Source organism: Corythoichthys intestinalis, chromosome 17 (assembly GCF_030265065.1).
Source record: "Corythoichthys intestinalis isolate RoL2023-P3 chromosome 17, ASM3026506v1, whole genome shotgun sequence".
Taxonomy (NCBI): Eukaryota; Metazoa; Chordata; class Actinopteri; order Syngnathiformes; family Syngnathidae; genus Corythoichthys; species Corythoichthys intestinalis.
This window is the reverse complement of record NC_080411.1, coordinates 39025769-39039287: the sequence shown is the minus strand read 5'-3', so window position 1 is coordinate 39039287 and position 13519 is coordinate 39025769. Positions and strand designations below refer to the sequence as shown.

Sequence of the window (13519 nt, the reverse complement as noted above, 5' to 3'; positions counted from 1 at the left end):
TGGAACATATTGCCGCTGAGTCTGGTGTACCAGGCTAGGGGACTACTGTCTGCTGCATTCTGCTGCATTTGGCGCGATCCGGCAACACCGCATACAGCAATTTATATTACATTCAGTGGTCTCAAAATGCCCTAAAGAGATACACCAGGCTTGAAAATGTACACACACACACCCTACCCCGAGGGTCAGAGACACCTCCCACCACAGTCTCCTAAAATCCTGTGGGAAACACTGTACAATATGTGCTCGTCTGTCAATGTCCATTCAAAATAGTTGGAAACCTTTATTTATCTATTTATTTCTTTTTGGAATAAAAGTTTTTAATTTCACAGACGAAAACATTTTTAGTAAACGTCAGCTAAAACTAAACAAAATTAGTCAAGAAAAATTACACACATTTTAAAATGACTAAAATATGACTAAGACGAATAAGTATTGTCGTTCAAAAGATAGGACGATGACGAAAACTTAAAGGGCTGCCAAAAAACGACACTGGTAAGCAGTTACTCATAATGTTACTCAATAGTCGAGTATTCTTTTCACTAAATACTTTTTTACTTGAGCACATTTTTTGGATGACTACTTTTACTCTTACTTGAGTAATATTATTTTGAAGTAATGCTACTCTTACTTGAGTAAAAATTTTGGCTGCTCTACCCACCTCAGATAATTTCTGTACATGTTTCAAACGTCATATTCAGCTATGCAAGTACAAAAAAAATATTTAAAAAGGCACCGTGTGTGTATATGTGTGTGATCATTTCCACACCAATACAAACATCTTAGCATTGTAAAACTCAAAATTAAACAAATAGATATATGACAGAGTAAATCAAAAGTGACCACTGTTATCTCTATACAGTAGAGTATTTGAATTGCAGCAGTGCTTGTGTTGGATTTCAGCGGATCCACAATTCCCAATATTTTCAGGGATCTGTAGATGTTCCTTTTTTTTTTTTTTTTTTTTTTTAACAATTTGTCACATTTTTACCATTAACAGATTAGTTTTCTACTACCTGGGAGCATGCAGTAAAAAGCCAAAGGTACACTTTTAGATGCTAACAGCTGATATTATGTTGACATTCAGCATTCCTCAACTAGGGAAGACACTTTCACTTGCATGACTGATTTGCTGTGGCTGCGTCGAGAGGACACCGTAACAATGTGTGCTGCCACCTGCAGAATGCAGCGTGGCAGCTTGGGGCCTTGAAACAGAGCAGCACATGTCAGCTGTTTTATGGCCGTAAACTGCGTATTATGATTGTTTTACAGCCTATTCAAATTCAATCTGTGGACACACTAAACTTGTGTGTACAATTCCTTTTTTCTGTAGCATGTTCTGACAGAACAGAGCAATGGAATACATGTCAAAGAAAAAAAGGAAGTGAAATTAAAACTGTGATAGTTGGCTGCATTCTTGCACCATGATATGACTTGTCTGAACAATTAACTGAATTCAGAACGATTGGTTTATCGTACACAACTGCTTGACTTATGCCAAAACATCCCAGATAATTGCTCCAGAACACAAGATTACACTTTACTGCTCCTGTTGCCAAATATTGAATATAATCCATGACAATTGTATTAACCTTACATACTGCCATAGATTCAGATTCTCTTCAATTTGTCCCAAATCTACAAAATACGGTCTGATTCGCAAAGCTTCTCATACACCCCAGTGTATCTATGGTGGTTGTCATAAACCCAGTACATGTACTGTATGTGTTACTTCACGTGAGGACATTTGCGACCCTCCACCCAGCTGTGATAAAAAATTATTTTCGTGCAGCTTTCTTATCGGAATGCAGTGTACAGAGTACAGTCAGACTCGCCCTTTTGACGCAATGGCGTGTAGTTCTAGGAAAACAACAACATACTGTATATTAGAGCCACTGAACAAATGGAAATGATTCTTGAATTATCGCACCTATAATGAAAGGGCTTCAGTATGCTCTTCAACTAGTAACAAGTAACTGTGCAAAGAACAGGCATTGGCTGTTTATCTTCCCCTCTCTATCTGATTACTAAAGTGTCCCAATGATAGCTCAGGCATGACAATTAGATAAAACGATATTTTACTCTTCTCACAAGTCTATATGAGATCTGAACTTGTTTGCGGAGAATGTCTCCTAATCTGCAAAAATATTCCTTTCCAATGTTGAATTCATGCTAGCTGTTAGCTAAACATTGAATCTTAGATAAATCATGATAAAACAGATCCAAATTAGCTGTGTGACAATATTTTCATGGTGATGTATGGCAATACTTATCAACGAGACATGTGCCACTTACCGGTTTCAACGTATACCGTTGTATGAAAACGTCAAGGTTTCAAAACAGCAAGAATTTTCCGTCATACCGTCCCTAAGGTATTAGTTATTTTTATGTCCCAATAATGCAGGATTAAATCCCTCGCTTGCAGCTGCAAGGCTCAACCCTCCCTCACCTGTTGTTGCTCAGTGTCAGTGAGTCAGCTGTGCTACACGATGGCTGGAGGAGGTGAAACTCCTGAATTTTTTTTCCCCTATCGAAGAAAACAAAATCGCTTGTATGCAAATATTTCGGCTACAGAAAACTTACAGACAGCCGCGGCTTAGAGAAGAAAGGCCAACCAACATGTTTGCGGAGGATGGCTGCCGAGGAGGAAATACCTCCAATATAATTTCCCATTTATACAAAACTAGGTTAGTTTAGTAAACATTGTCATGAACGTTTCCCACCAACTACGAGAGTTAACTCCAGCATGTTTAGTGTGTCCAGCGGTGGTAAAACGTGGTGTTTTTTTCTCTCTGGCAACTGTCTGTGTTGAGAAAGAAGGTGTGTGTATAATTTAAACATGATACGAGTCATACAAACATGCTTCTTATGGAAAATAATTTAATTATTTTTGTTCTGATGGTAATAATGTTGAGCTGCGGCTGTAGGTTTAGGCTCACCTAAAGGACTGCATTTATCTTAATTTTATTTAGAATATTTCTGTTTATTTATTTTAACTTAGCATTATACGTATGTTCCAATCTGCTAATATGTTTTGAAAAATGAAAATCTTGGCCTTTTTTCTTTTCCAACCCAGATATCTCAAAGTAACACATTTTAGAGCTGTAATTGCAATACCGTGATAACTTGAAACCATGATATTTGGCTTAAGGTTGTCATACCATCAGAATATCATACTGGAACATGCCTATTATCGACATGCTCCCACTAAGAATTAAAATATGTCACTGTTCAGTAAAGGAACCAACAGGTAGCTACAACAATTTTCCACTAGAGCAAATTTTACTACTAGAATAGTCTATGTTAACTTCCTGGCTGCCATTGACGGACTGAGTTCTTTTTGACAGGGGACATTCATTCATTCGCCCCTTCCAATCAAAATGAATTAGATGTTTAATGCCATCAATGGTATTCGACATGAACATTCAAAGTAGGGCTGCAGCTATCGATTATTTTAGTAGTCGATTAATCGATCAACCAGTTAGTTTGAATAATCGAGTAATCGGATAAGGAAAATAAAAAATTTAAATACCTGAGCTGAGCCTCAAACAGTAGAAAAACTAAATGAATAAGGATCTAAGTACAACAAAAGAACTATTGGCTAACTTATATAACAAAACTGCTAGCTTAAATGCTATAAAATGCTCTTAACAAATGGTTCAAACACATATTCCCACAAAAAATGGCTAAATATACCTATAATCTAAATTACGAATGCATTAAAAGAAATTAGTCAAACAAAAACTTATGGAGGGCTTAACAGGGAGCAGCCGAATTCAGCCGAATTTGAAATGAGTTGCGTCACATTCACTTTTGCCACTAGAGGGCAGTGTGTCCACCCAAATCAGTACAACTAAATGCAAACCCTTTCAAAACAAATCATTACAACGCCACTTTAATTAAACGAACACTCGAAGCAGCAAAATTGTATTCGAATATACTTTCTAATCGAATTACTCGAGTTAATCGATTAATCGTTGCAGCACTAATTCAAAGCAAGTCCTCTCAGTTTAAATGAATAGAATGTCTACCGTGGTCAATGGCACCGAATGAGCTAACAAAGACACTCGTTTGTTCACAAGAATGCTGCAATAATATAGTGTTGCTGTATTTATTTACAGAAATGTTGCAGTGAAATATTCTCACAGGCAGTGAGGAAGACTATCCGTGACAGTGCAAAATATATAAACACTGTTTTAATTTTTTTCATTTAAAATAGCTTGTTTTTCACCTTAATAGTCTAGCAGAGAGTACTGTAGATTGATTTCCTGACCAATGAATCGATAATGTCGCCATATTTTGAGCTCATCGGTATCGTGAGCTTTGTATTGTAAATTGTATCGTTAGGAGGTACCCAAAATATTTTCATGTAAAAGTGTCAAATAACATGTGAACCATCACCATAATTCACAGATGAATAATAAGTTTATTATTATTAGCAGTAATAGTAAATTATTGTCATCGTCAGGAACCACAGTGGAAGTTACCTAACAGTGACAGGCCAATCAGTATTAAGGTGTTCCCACCACTCAGCACCCCTGTGGGCATTTTTTTTTTTTTTTTTAACTAAAATTGGCTATTATTTCACTATGTAAGTGTAGCCTGAATTTACAGTGCAGCATCAAGACTGTGTATACAACTTATTGTATGATCTGAAATATCTAATTCCTCATTAGACTTCGTGAACAACTATCAAGTTTGAAAATTCAGTTCATTTTAGCGATGCAAAGACAGCAACATACTTCCAGAATATTTAGGTGATATTTGCGTCTTCATCGGTACGTCTTATTTGTCAAGACGACTTCCAAAGTTGTGGAACGTGTTGGCTCAGCAGCCCACTATTCAAAAACACGTCACTGAACTCCAGCAAAGCGAGCTTAAAGTCGTCGCAGTTGCCGGCTGACAAACTTTTTAAAAGTTTTTGTTCAAGCGTTAAATGGTTTCTTACCTGTTGGCGATCCCTTTGGGTGCTGGTCTACACACTGACAGGCTGCTCCGCAATACTTCGCCTGTCAGGAGTTTGCTTCTTGGGTGGGTCCCAAGCTACACCTGCAGCATTCCAACGAGGCGTGCGTAAAGAGCGCGCCTCCTTGGAGGGATGTGACGTCACTGGCGCACGCTCATTGGGTGCTGCTCAACGGACACCTGATGAGTGGGAAGCATGGAGGGAAAAGAAATAGAAAGTGCTTATTTGAAAGGTACTTATGTCATACTGAGAGAAGTTTGTGTTTATCATGCCAGGATAATAAAATCTCCATTGATAAGACATTGTTTGAGAAGAGAGAGAAACAGCAAAACAAAAATACTGAGTTAGTTTACTTGCATGTGTCTTAAAAAATTGTGCAAAACATGTTTTGAACACTAAAAACGTTAATTCATGTACATGTAAAGTATGAATATCTGTGTGAATATTTTTTAAAATGTATTCAGACAGGCACAAGGTAGTTAATAATCAAACTCTCATTTTAATTACAGCAGTGTGCATGCTCCTTTATGTATGTATTTATTTATTTTTAGAAAAGAAGTAGAACAATTACAGATGTGACCTATAGACCATAATGTATTGACGGGACACGGGGCGCGGGGCCGATAAATAGGGGACCTGCATTGTTGGTGAGGCCATCAAAGCTGACCGAGTGCACACAGACAAAGAGCTTTTTTTGTTGAAAATTCTTGTGAATAGATGCTTAAATCCCTGAATTCTTTATAGATGTGGGTGTAAAACAGTCTCAATGCTTGGTTAAAAGCAAAAAAGAACAAACAAAAAAAAAAAACGTGCATTTAACATTTATTTTAGGTAAATATGTCCATTATGAAGTCTATGTGTGACTGAAAATCTGGCGCCAAAAACTTTGCATTTTTGGTTTTCGGTTCAAAATTTACCACTGAAGTTTGAAGAACCTTAGTCCTCTTGTGATGCAATCAAAACCCACTGAGAAGCAACACTACTGGCCATAGGCGGAGTTTGACTTTTGTGGCGGGGGGGTTGGGGGGTGCAGTGTCAGCAATAAAATTAATTTACAAGATATATGTTCAGATAGTAGCTTAGCACTTGCACTTGTACATACAGGCATCCCAGCTTTGTGTGGGGGGGTGTGCGTGCGTGTGTGAGTGCGCACATTTTTCTGTCTTACCTAGTGGAGCAGTAGACATCCTTTTTTACTGAATATTCCAGCCAGGACCATTTATAATAATACGTTGAAAATGAGCGTTTTTGTTTGTTTGTTTGTTTGTTTTTTTGTTATGTTTTTTGTTTGTTTCCCATCATTTTTTAGGGGAATTCTAAATCAGGCTGCTTAGGACAGCTACGCTTTGGCCAAAATCGTCAATTAATGTCTTTAGTGGGGCAAATTAAACCTCTGCTCACCATTTTGGCGGTGATCTCCAGCATTTCATGGTCCACATCTACAATCCTTGGTTCTTCCTCAATAGTTGTTGTCGCTTTTGAAAGCTTAGGTTTAAAAAATTATCTATTTTGCCTCTTCTGTCCTCAGGTGTGGGTTTTTTTGTTTGTTTGTTTTTTGGCTAAGCAAAGCAAATGACTGTCTCTAAGGTGCTAGTCACATGATCTGTTTGAAAAATAATTTTGACCCATTATACAAATATTTTGTTGTTGTTTTATTGCTTTACTATTTTTATAGACAATATTTTACCAGCAAAGTCTTAATTTTAAATTCATATACAATGGTACCTCAACGTGAGAAGTTAATTCATTCCAGGACGTTGTTTGTAAGTCGAAATGGTTGAATGTCAAGCAGGATTTACCCATAAGAATACATTATAATACCATTAATTCGTTCCACAGCCCGAAAACCTACGGTAGATTATTAATGTTACTATTGCAAATATAATTTACAAAGAGCAAAACAAATACATTATGAATAAAAATCAGAATACTAATATAATAATAGCAACAATAATAATAATAATACCTGTAATAATATAACAAACCGGGTTCTAATGTGGCGAATGTGTTTGCGTGGTGTACCTGAACGCATTGCGTGGTTGAACCAATAGTGTGAGCCTTTTTAGTTTCAATTTTACTTGTTTTACTTGCTGCAGGCAGGGGACACTAGGCACAAGTTGATGAAATAAATGATTAGAAACCTGACGAAGCTGGCGATTTCTTTGGTTACCACAATAACAATTGCCAACTTAACTTAGAAAGACTGGTGAACGGAGGAGGACCGTCATAGACCGTCTACGGCTGTACTGATAAGCGAGCCAAAACACGGATGTGCAGCCCACGCTCATATTTTTCTATCATATCTATCTTCATGTCTAACTGTAAGCATGACCTGTTTTCCTTTTTTTCACCACTTGCACTAACATTGTTGGAACCCATGTTGATTTCTCTCAGAAGAATATCTACCATGCGTTCGTCTTGCGGGAAAACAAAAGAAACTGCGTCATTGATCGTCGTATTTAGAGCATGTCGTCAGATGTAGAAACAAATGGCGAGTCAAATTTTACGTCGGATGTCGAAACGATCATGTGTCGAAGCGATCTTATGTCGAGGTACTACTGTATTGGAAAGTCATTCACATGCAATGACATTTTCGGCCACCGGGGGGGGGGCTGTGCACACAACCGGTCCTCCCTTAATCTTCGTGTATGCTACTGGCTCACTGCCAAAATGTCCGCTGTTCAGAAGTATTTTGAGGTATCAAAGAAATTTATAAATGAATAAATGAAGGAAAAGAAAATACATTTGCTACATTACATCACTGCTACATGCTCGTTCTGAAGTTACTTTCCATTAATGTCCCGCGTTAGTAGTTTGGAGTTTAATCAAGGGAACAGTATACAAATAGTATTTAAATCCATACATGTGCATTTGCTGTGGTTTAGTACAATATGTATGTATGTGTGTATATGTGAATATACACATATATATAATATGTATGTGGCGTGACCACATCCTCTTTTTGTCACATTTTTTTCCGCGACTTCCACATCCCCTATGCCAGTCACCTTTTCATCCAGCTGGGAGCGACTTCGCTGGCCTTCGTTGCCGCTAGAACTCGGCCCACTCGCCTGGCTCTCACTCGAAGAAAACATTGAGTCGTATTTTATGGAGCAGGCGAGGTTATATTATAGCCTTGTAAAGACCTTTACATGTTTCGGCGAGAATGAAATAGTTTTTTTGTTGTTGTTGCTGTTGTTGTAAACTACAGTTCCACACAAACGTATATAGAGATCTCATTTAGCTTATCAATTGCAGGCGTAAGATCCATTTATCGAGTGTCCCAAACTTCCAAGAAAGCGCATTTATATAGGTTTCTTAGGCCGTGACGTGTGTCTATGTCCACCGAACAGAATGTTATGACGATGCCAGCTCTCACTGCCGCCGGAATGCACCCTCCCATGGGCAGAGGTGGATCGAGAAAAATATTTATGGGGAGGCGAGAGGAGGGCAGGAACTTTTTGAGGGGTGGCAAATATTTCACAATGGTATAATACATTAAACTTTAATACGTCTCACATTTAAAGCAACACTTGGTAACGTTTTAATTTTGGTTGATTTTAGCGACACCGGTGGACAAAAGCGGTAGTGTTTTGCCTTACGGAAGACTGCCTTTCCCATGAGGACCAGTGCACACCCGCACAGCGTTGTAAAATTATCAATCAATCAAAAAGCAATCTCCCTGTCACCTGCATATGGATTAAACAACATTTCTGTTTCCAACAGCTGTGTGAAGAATGAATGGAAATAAGGTAACGAATCCAGTTGTGGCTAAACATTTGCATATCATGGTTAGAAACTGTGTGGCTTAGTGTGGCTAACCCAACCCACCCCACCTGAATTCATCAGCGCTGCGTGTTCGGTTTGGTGTCAGGCCAATGTTTATTCTGTAAATCCTGGTAGCCTCCCTTTTTTTCCTCTTCAGACAAAACGTTTTGTCTCTGTTGTTGCTCTGCCGTCTTTACAGAAGTCATGCGAAAGCGTTCGCGTCGACTTCCATCTTTATAATGAATGGAGAAAGGGGGAAGTAACGCATGCTTCTGTAAAGCAGTCAGCACATTTGTAGTTTTTTTGTGTGGCAGGGTTCCTGCCACCCTCCTCAAAGTTAATTAGTGCTGGTGAAAGCGATACAGACGCCCTCAAGATTAGGGATGGGAATTGATAGGATTTTTATGATTCCGATTCCATTATCGATATTGCTTAATGATTCGATTCTTTATCGATTTTCTTATCGATTCTAATTTGGGGAAAAAGAAGAACAAACGTTTTGATTGGCATCGAGTTTGTTTAATCAGAAGTCACAACCTTACAAACTCACAACGAGATCAAAAGAGGCCCAAAGCCTCAATGTTAACTGTGGCAATAAGTGGCTAATACACAAGAATGTGTAACATTTTACTGAAACATTTATTTAATAGAAATAAAATATATTGGTATATATTGGCAGATAGGTTGTTGTTCTGCCTTTGGCAATATGTGTTAAAGCAGGGGTCCCCAAACTTTTTCCTGTGAGAGCCACATAACTTTTCCCTTCTCTGATGAGGGGCCGGGGTCAGTTTGTAACAGAAAAAGTGTGACGATTGCAGAAGTGCATAAATGTAAAAAATTATTGTTTTTCAGAAAGCCACAATCAAATAACCCTTTCTGGATTCTTCACAGAATGAAAGTAAATAAAATAAAAATAATAATATAATATAATAATAATAATTAATAATAAAAACACTATTAATTAAATAGATAATAACCAAATAACCCTCTCTGAATTCTTCAAGGAAAAGGCCAGGAAATAAATAACACGATTGAGAAGGAAAAAAAAATTCAAAACGGCCGGACCAAATGTGGAGGCGGCCGTATTTGGGCCGTGGGCCGCAGTTCTGGGTTAACGTGTATTATTTACCATTACATTGAAATGCATGCCTTTTTGTTTTTGTGGCGCTTACACGCTCAAGTGGGGGCGCCCTTGCGCTTCCTCACGCGAAGAAGAGCGCGCTCACGTGAAGAAGAGCGCGCTTACACCCGAAGTAGAAATGCCGCATCCAAGCGAGTGAGCGAGTTAGTGAGAGAGGGAAACACTTCTACGAGCCTACGTTCTTTGTTAATGTTAATATCTACAGAGGCAACGCCTGTATGTATCATCTTTTGTGTTGTTGTTGTTGTGTTTCCACTTGCGATCGGACACTTAAATCCAGTTGTGTAGTGGTTTGAACGATGTGCTAATGCTAGCGAACGAATGCTAACCATTTCTTATTACTGTTATTAGCAGCCAATCATCGCTGATTTACGTTGATGCAAACCTGTTTGTTATTGGGGATGAAATTGATTTGTTTCATTTCTATTCTTAGTTTCACTCTTCAAGTGATGGTTGAATAAAATCAGCAAATTATACCAACGTCTTCTGCATCGTCATTTGGGAGTTTAGCTAGCTGTATAGCTAGGACTGAGCCTTAGCCTCTCTGTGAGGACAGCGCATTCGTATTCCCTCCCGATGCAGTTATCTCCACCTTGCAATGACTGCAAGTCGCTTTGTTGTAATTTTTCCTGGTGAAGTGAAGACACACTTTCGAGTGTTTGAACCTACGTGCTGTCATTGTTATGTCTATGGCTGCAATGCTCGTGCTTACCCGTCGTAACCTTTCATTTTCACACTCTTTCCTGGTGAAGTATAGTCAAACTTTGGAGCGAGTGGTTCTTGGCGCCATGCTAGTTTGATGCGTCTGGACAACAAGACATGTCACGACGCAATACGCCTCTTTAGGAATCGTTAAAGGGATCGTTAATCGGATTTGGATTCCCATCCCTACTCAAGATATAAAAGAGGTGTCATTCAACTAGATGTCAATCGGCATATTATCACAAATGTTATGAAAATATTTTATAAAGGTTGAAAAGTTACCTAGTGTCGCTTTAACACAATCAGTTCCAATTTACCCAAAGAAGTAAAAATACAAATGAGTTTTTCTGTGTATGACAATTTTGTTGATGAAACATCAGATTTTTTTAATGAAGAAAACTTTTTAAACAAAATGGGATATTGAAATTATAATCATTTTGCATTTTGATCAATTCACATTCAATTGTGCTTAACTAATTGATATAGTATTGATCCACACGACTAATTGTTACACTCCTTGTGGATTTAGCCCTGCCCATGAGGTTTCAGAATCGGCACCTTTCAAACTAAATTTCTCCAGTCTCCAGGGTTGTAGAACCAATGCCAAGGCAAAGGGCATTAATGGGAAAATAATGAAATAAAATAATTTAAAATGAATTTAATGAATTACATGCGTGTGTATTTTTCGGCCTTTCCGTTTCGGTTTTTCGGCCAAGTGTTTCCAAAGTTTAGTTTTCGGTTTCTGCCAAGAATTTTGCTTTTGGTACATCCGTAGAAAAAAACAAAATATACATGGACATACAGTATATACTAAGAAAAATAAATCTTCAAATACTGTAAATGGACATTTGATGAAGTATTAGTAATTATTTATTTCTCAGCACCGCTATCTTTTGAATTATCACTATTACATAGAAGGGTCCTGCACAATGCTGCCACCCATTGTCTTGAGCCCACTCATTCACCACAGTCCTCATCTGTTACGATTCAAATATGTATGCACTCTACAGTGTATTCCTGGTTGAATATGTAAATTGCAGACAGCAAGGAATTAGTCACCAATTGTGATGAATCACCTTGTGGAGGCCAGAAAAGACATGTTGTCTTGTAAAGGTAGTTTACAGGTGAGTTGTGGAGTCATCTGCTGACAAGTGTTGGTTAAACAGCAGCAGGTTGCTATGATGTTGTTCTGAACACAGAATCACTTTATGTTGCTCAAAACTGGCAACCACGCCTCACATTCTTGCTGGGAAACACACCCATTCGAAAGACTGACACTATGGATTTCTCTCTGAAAAACACACAAGGGCTATTGATCCGTGGATATAGGAATAGCTGTTGCAAGTTAATAGAGAGGCCTACACAGTGGTATGGCCATGTTATCGTACAGAACAGGCTGACCTATGGTTATTGATGGTGTGTCACATTAACAAAACTGGTATGACAGGTTACAATGGCCATTGTATATGAGACATAATAAACTGCAATAGCAGATTATGGCGCTCTGGCAAAACATCTTTCAATGAGAAGCATTAAATTTGGTGATGTCCATGGGCTATTGAGTTAAATCAGCCATTGAGGGATTACAGCAACTATAGGTCCAGTACTTTCCTAAATCAAAATGTATACATACAAAATGTATATATCTCAAGACCAAAATCGCTGTCACTCTCCAGTTATTGCAGCCACTCCCCAATTATTGCTCTTCCCGCACTCAGCAGATTTAAATTCAAGACAACGCGTGGCGTGCTCCTAAGTTTGGATTTTAATGGACAAAATGGGGGATTTGAGGCAGCCTACAATTTTGATCTTGCCTGGCCGCTTGGCACGACCCACTATGGTTGTTTTCGAGCATGTTTGTATAAAAGTACAGCGATGAACCTCCTGGCATTTTGGGCAGCAATTGTGGCCTCCCGACACGCACTATAGGTGGGCAAAAGCATATGGATGATTGGAGTGAAATCCCTATGTAAGGCAACTTTGGCTTTTTTAGCCCAAAATGTGGCACCCTGAGGCGGATTGTGCCATTTATTGTAATTCATTGAGCTACAATGCACAGATAAGCTGTGAATAGTTGTGTAGAATGAAAAAATGTTTTTTGAGTACAGCTCCAGCAACCTCCAACATGGGGGCTCCAGGTGCTTTTGTCGGGCTGCCTTAAGCTCACTTTTTTAGGCACAAAGACACCGATGATCGGGGTGAAATCCACGTTCTCTGGCAAAACATAACTTTGGCTTTTAACCCAAAATAAGGCACTCTGAGGTGGATTGACTGGTGCGAACCCCTCTAAAATGCATAGATGAACTGTGCAAGTGCTTTGGGGAAACAGCTGCTTCGTTGAGTTACTGTAAGTCATTTTGTCTCATTTAATTTGTTTTGTAATTTTATGTCATAATTAATATTTAACCAATGATAACAAATATTATATTAAAGTATGTACAGCACTTCTACTTCTCTGCAGGACTATCACACGTCTGAGTGGTTTTACGCATGACTGGGTGCAATTAGACACACTCAGGTAGAGAGAATGTCAGTGCCAGGATTAGTGATCAGGTAGCATAGAATTGGATGTCAACAAATCCACATTAATGTGTGATTAACAATATACTGGGTTCCACATCCAACATTGCTGATTTGTGTATGTTTCACTCCACCTAATCATTTCTCCTTCTGACACCCCCCCCCTTTCTCATCGGTTATCAGTTCCCCCACATGGTGTCCACGTGTATATATAATTAGCTAATGATGGTTCACTATGTTCGTAGGTAGCGTAGGCGTGTAACAATGTATTTATTCTTGTTGTTTTTTCTTCTCTTCTGTCTGCTTCTTTCCTTTTTGTCCCTCAGAACCCCTTCCTTCTCGCCACTTTCTCCTAATTAAACAAAATGAACATCCACAGTGGGAGAATATCAGACTCCTATGTGATACATTAAAACTGTTCA

At 38.5% G+C, this 13519-nt stretch overlaps 1 protein-coding gene across 1 annotated transcript in view; it reads right to left on the bottom strand.

Moving 5' to 3' along the window:
* Window positions 1–5044, bottom strand: part of LOC130905354 (cingulin-like protein 1) — a 124917-nt gene extending 119873 nt beyond the window's left edge. Inside the window, exon 1 of the mRNA XM_057818670.1 lies at window positions 4949–5044. The gene's annotated coding sequence lies outside the window, so the exon portion shown is untranslated. The remainder of the gene's footprint in view (window positions 1–4948) is intronic.
* Between the last annotated feature and the right edge of the window lie 8475 nt (window positions 5045–13519).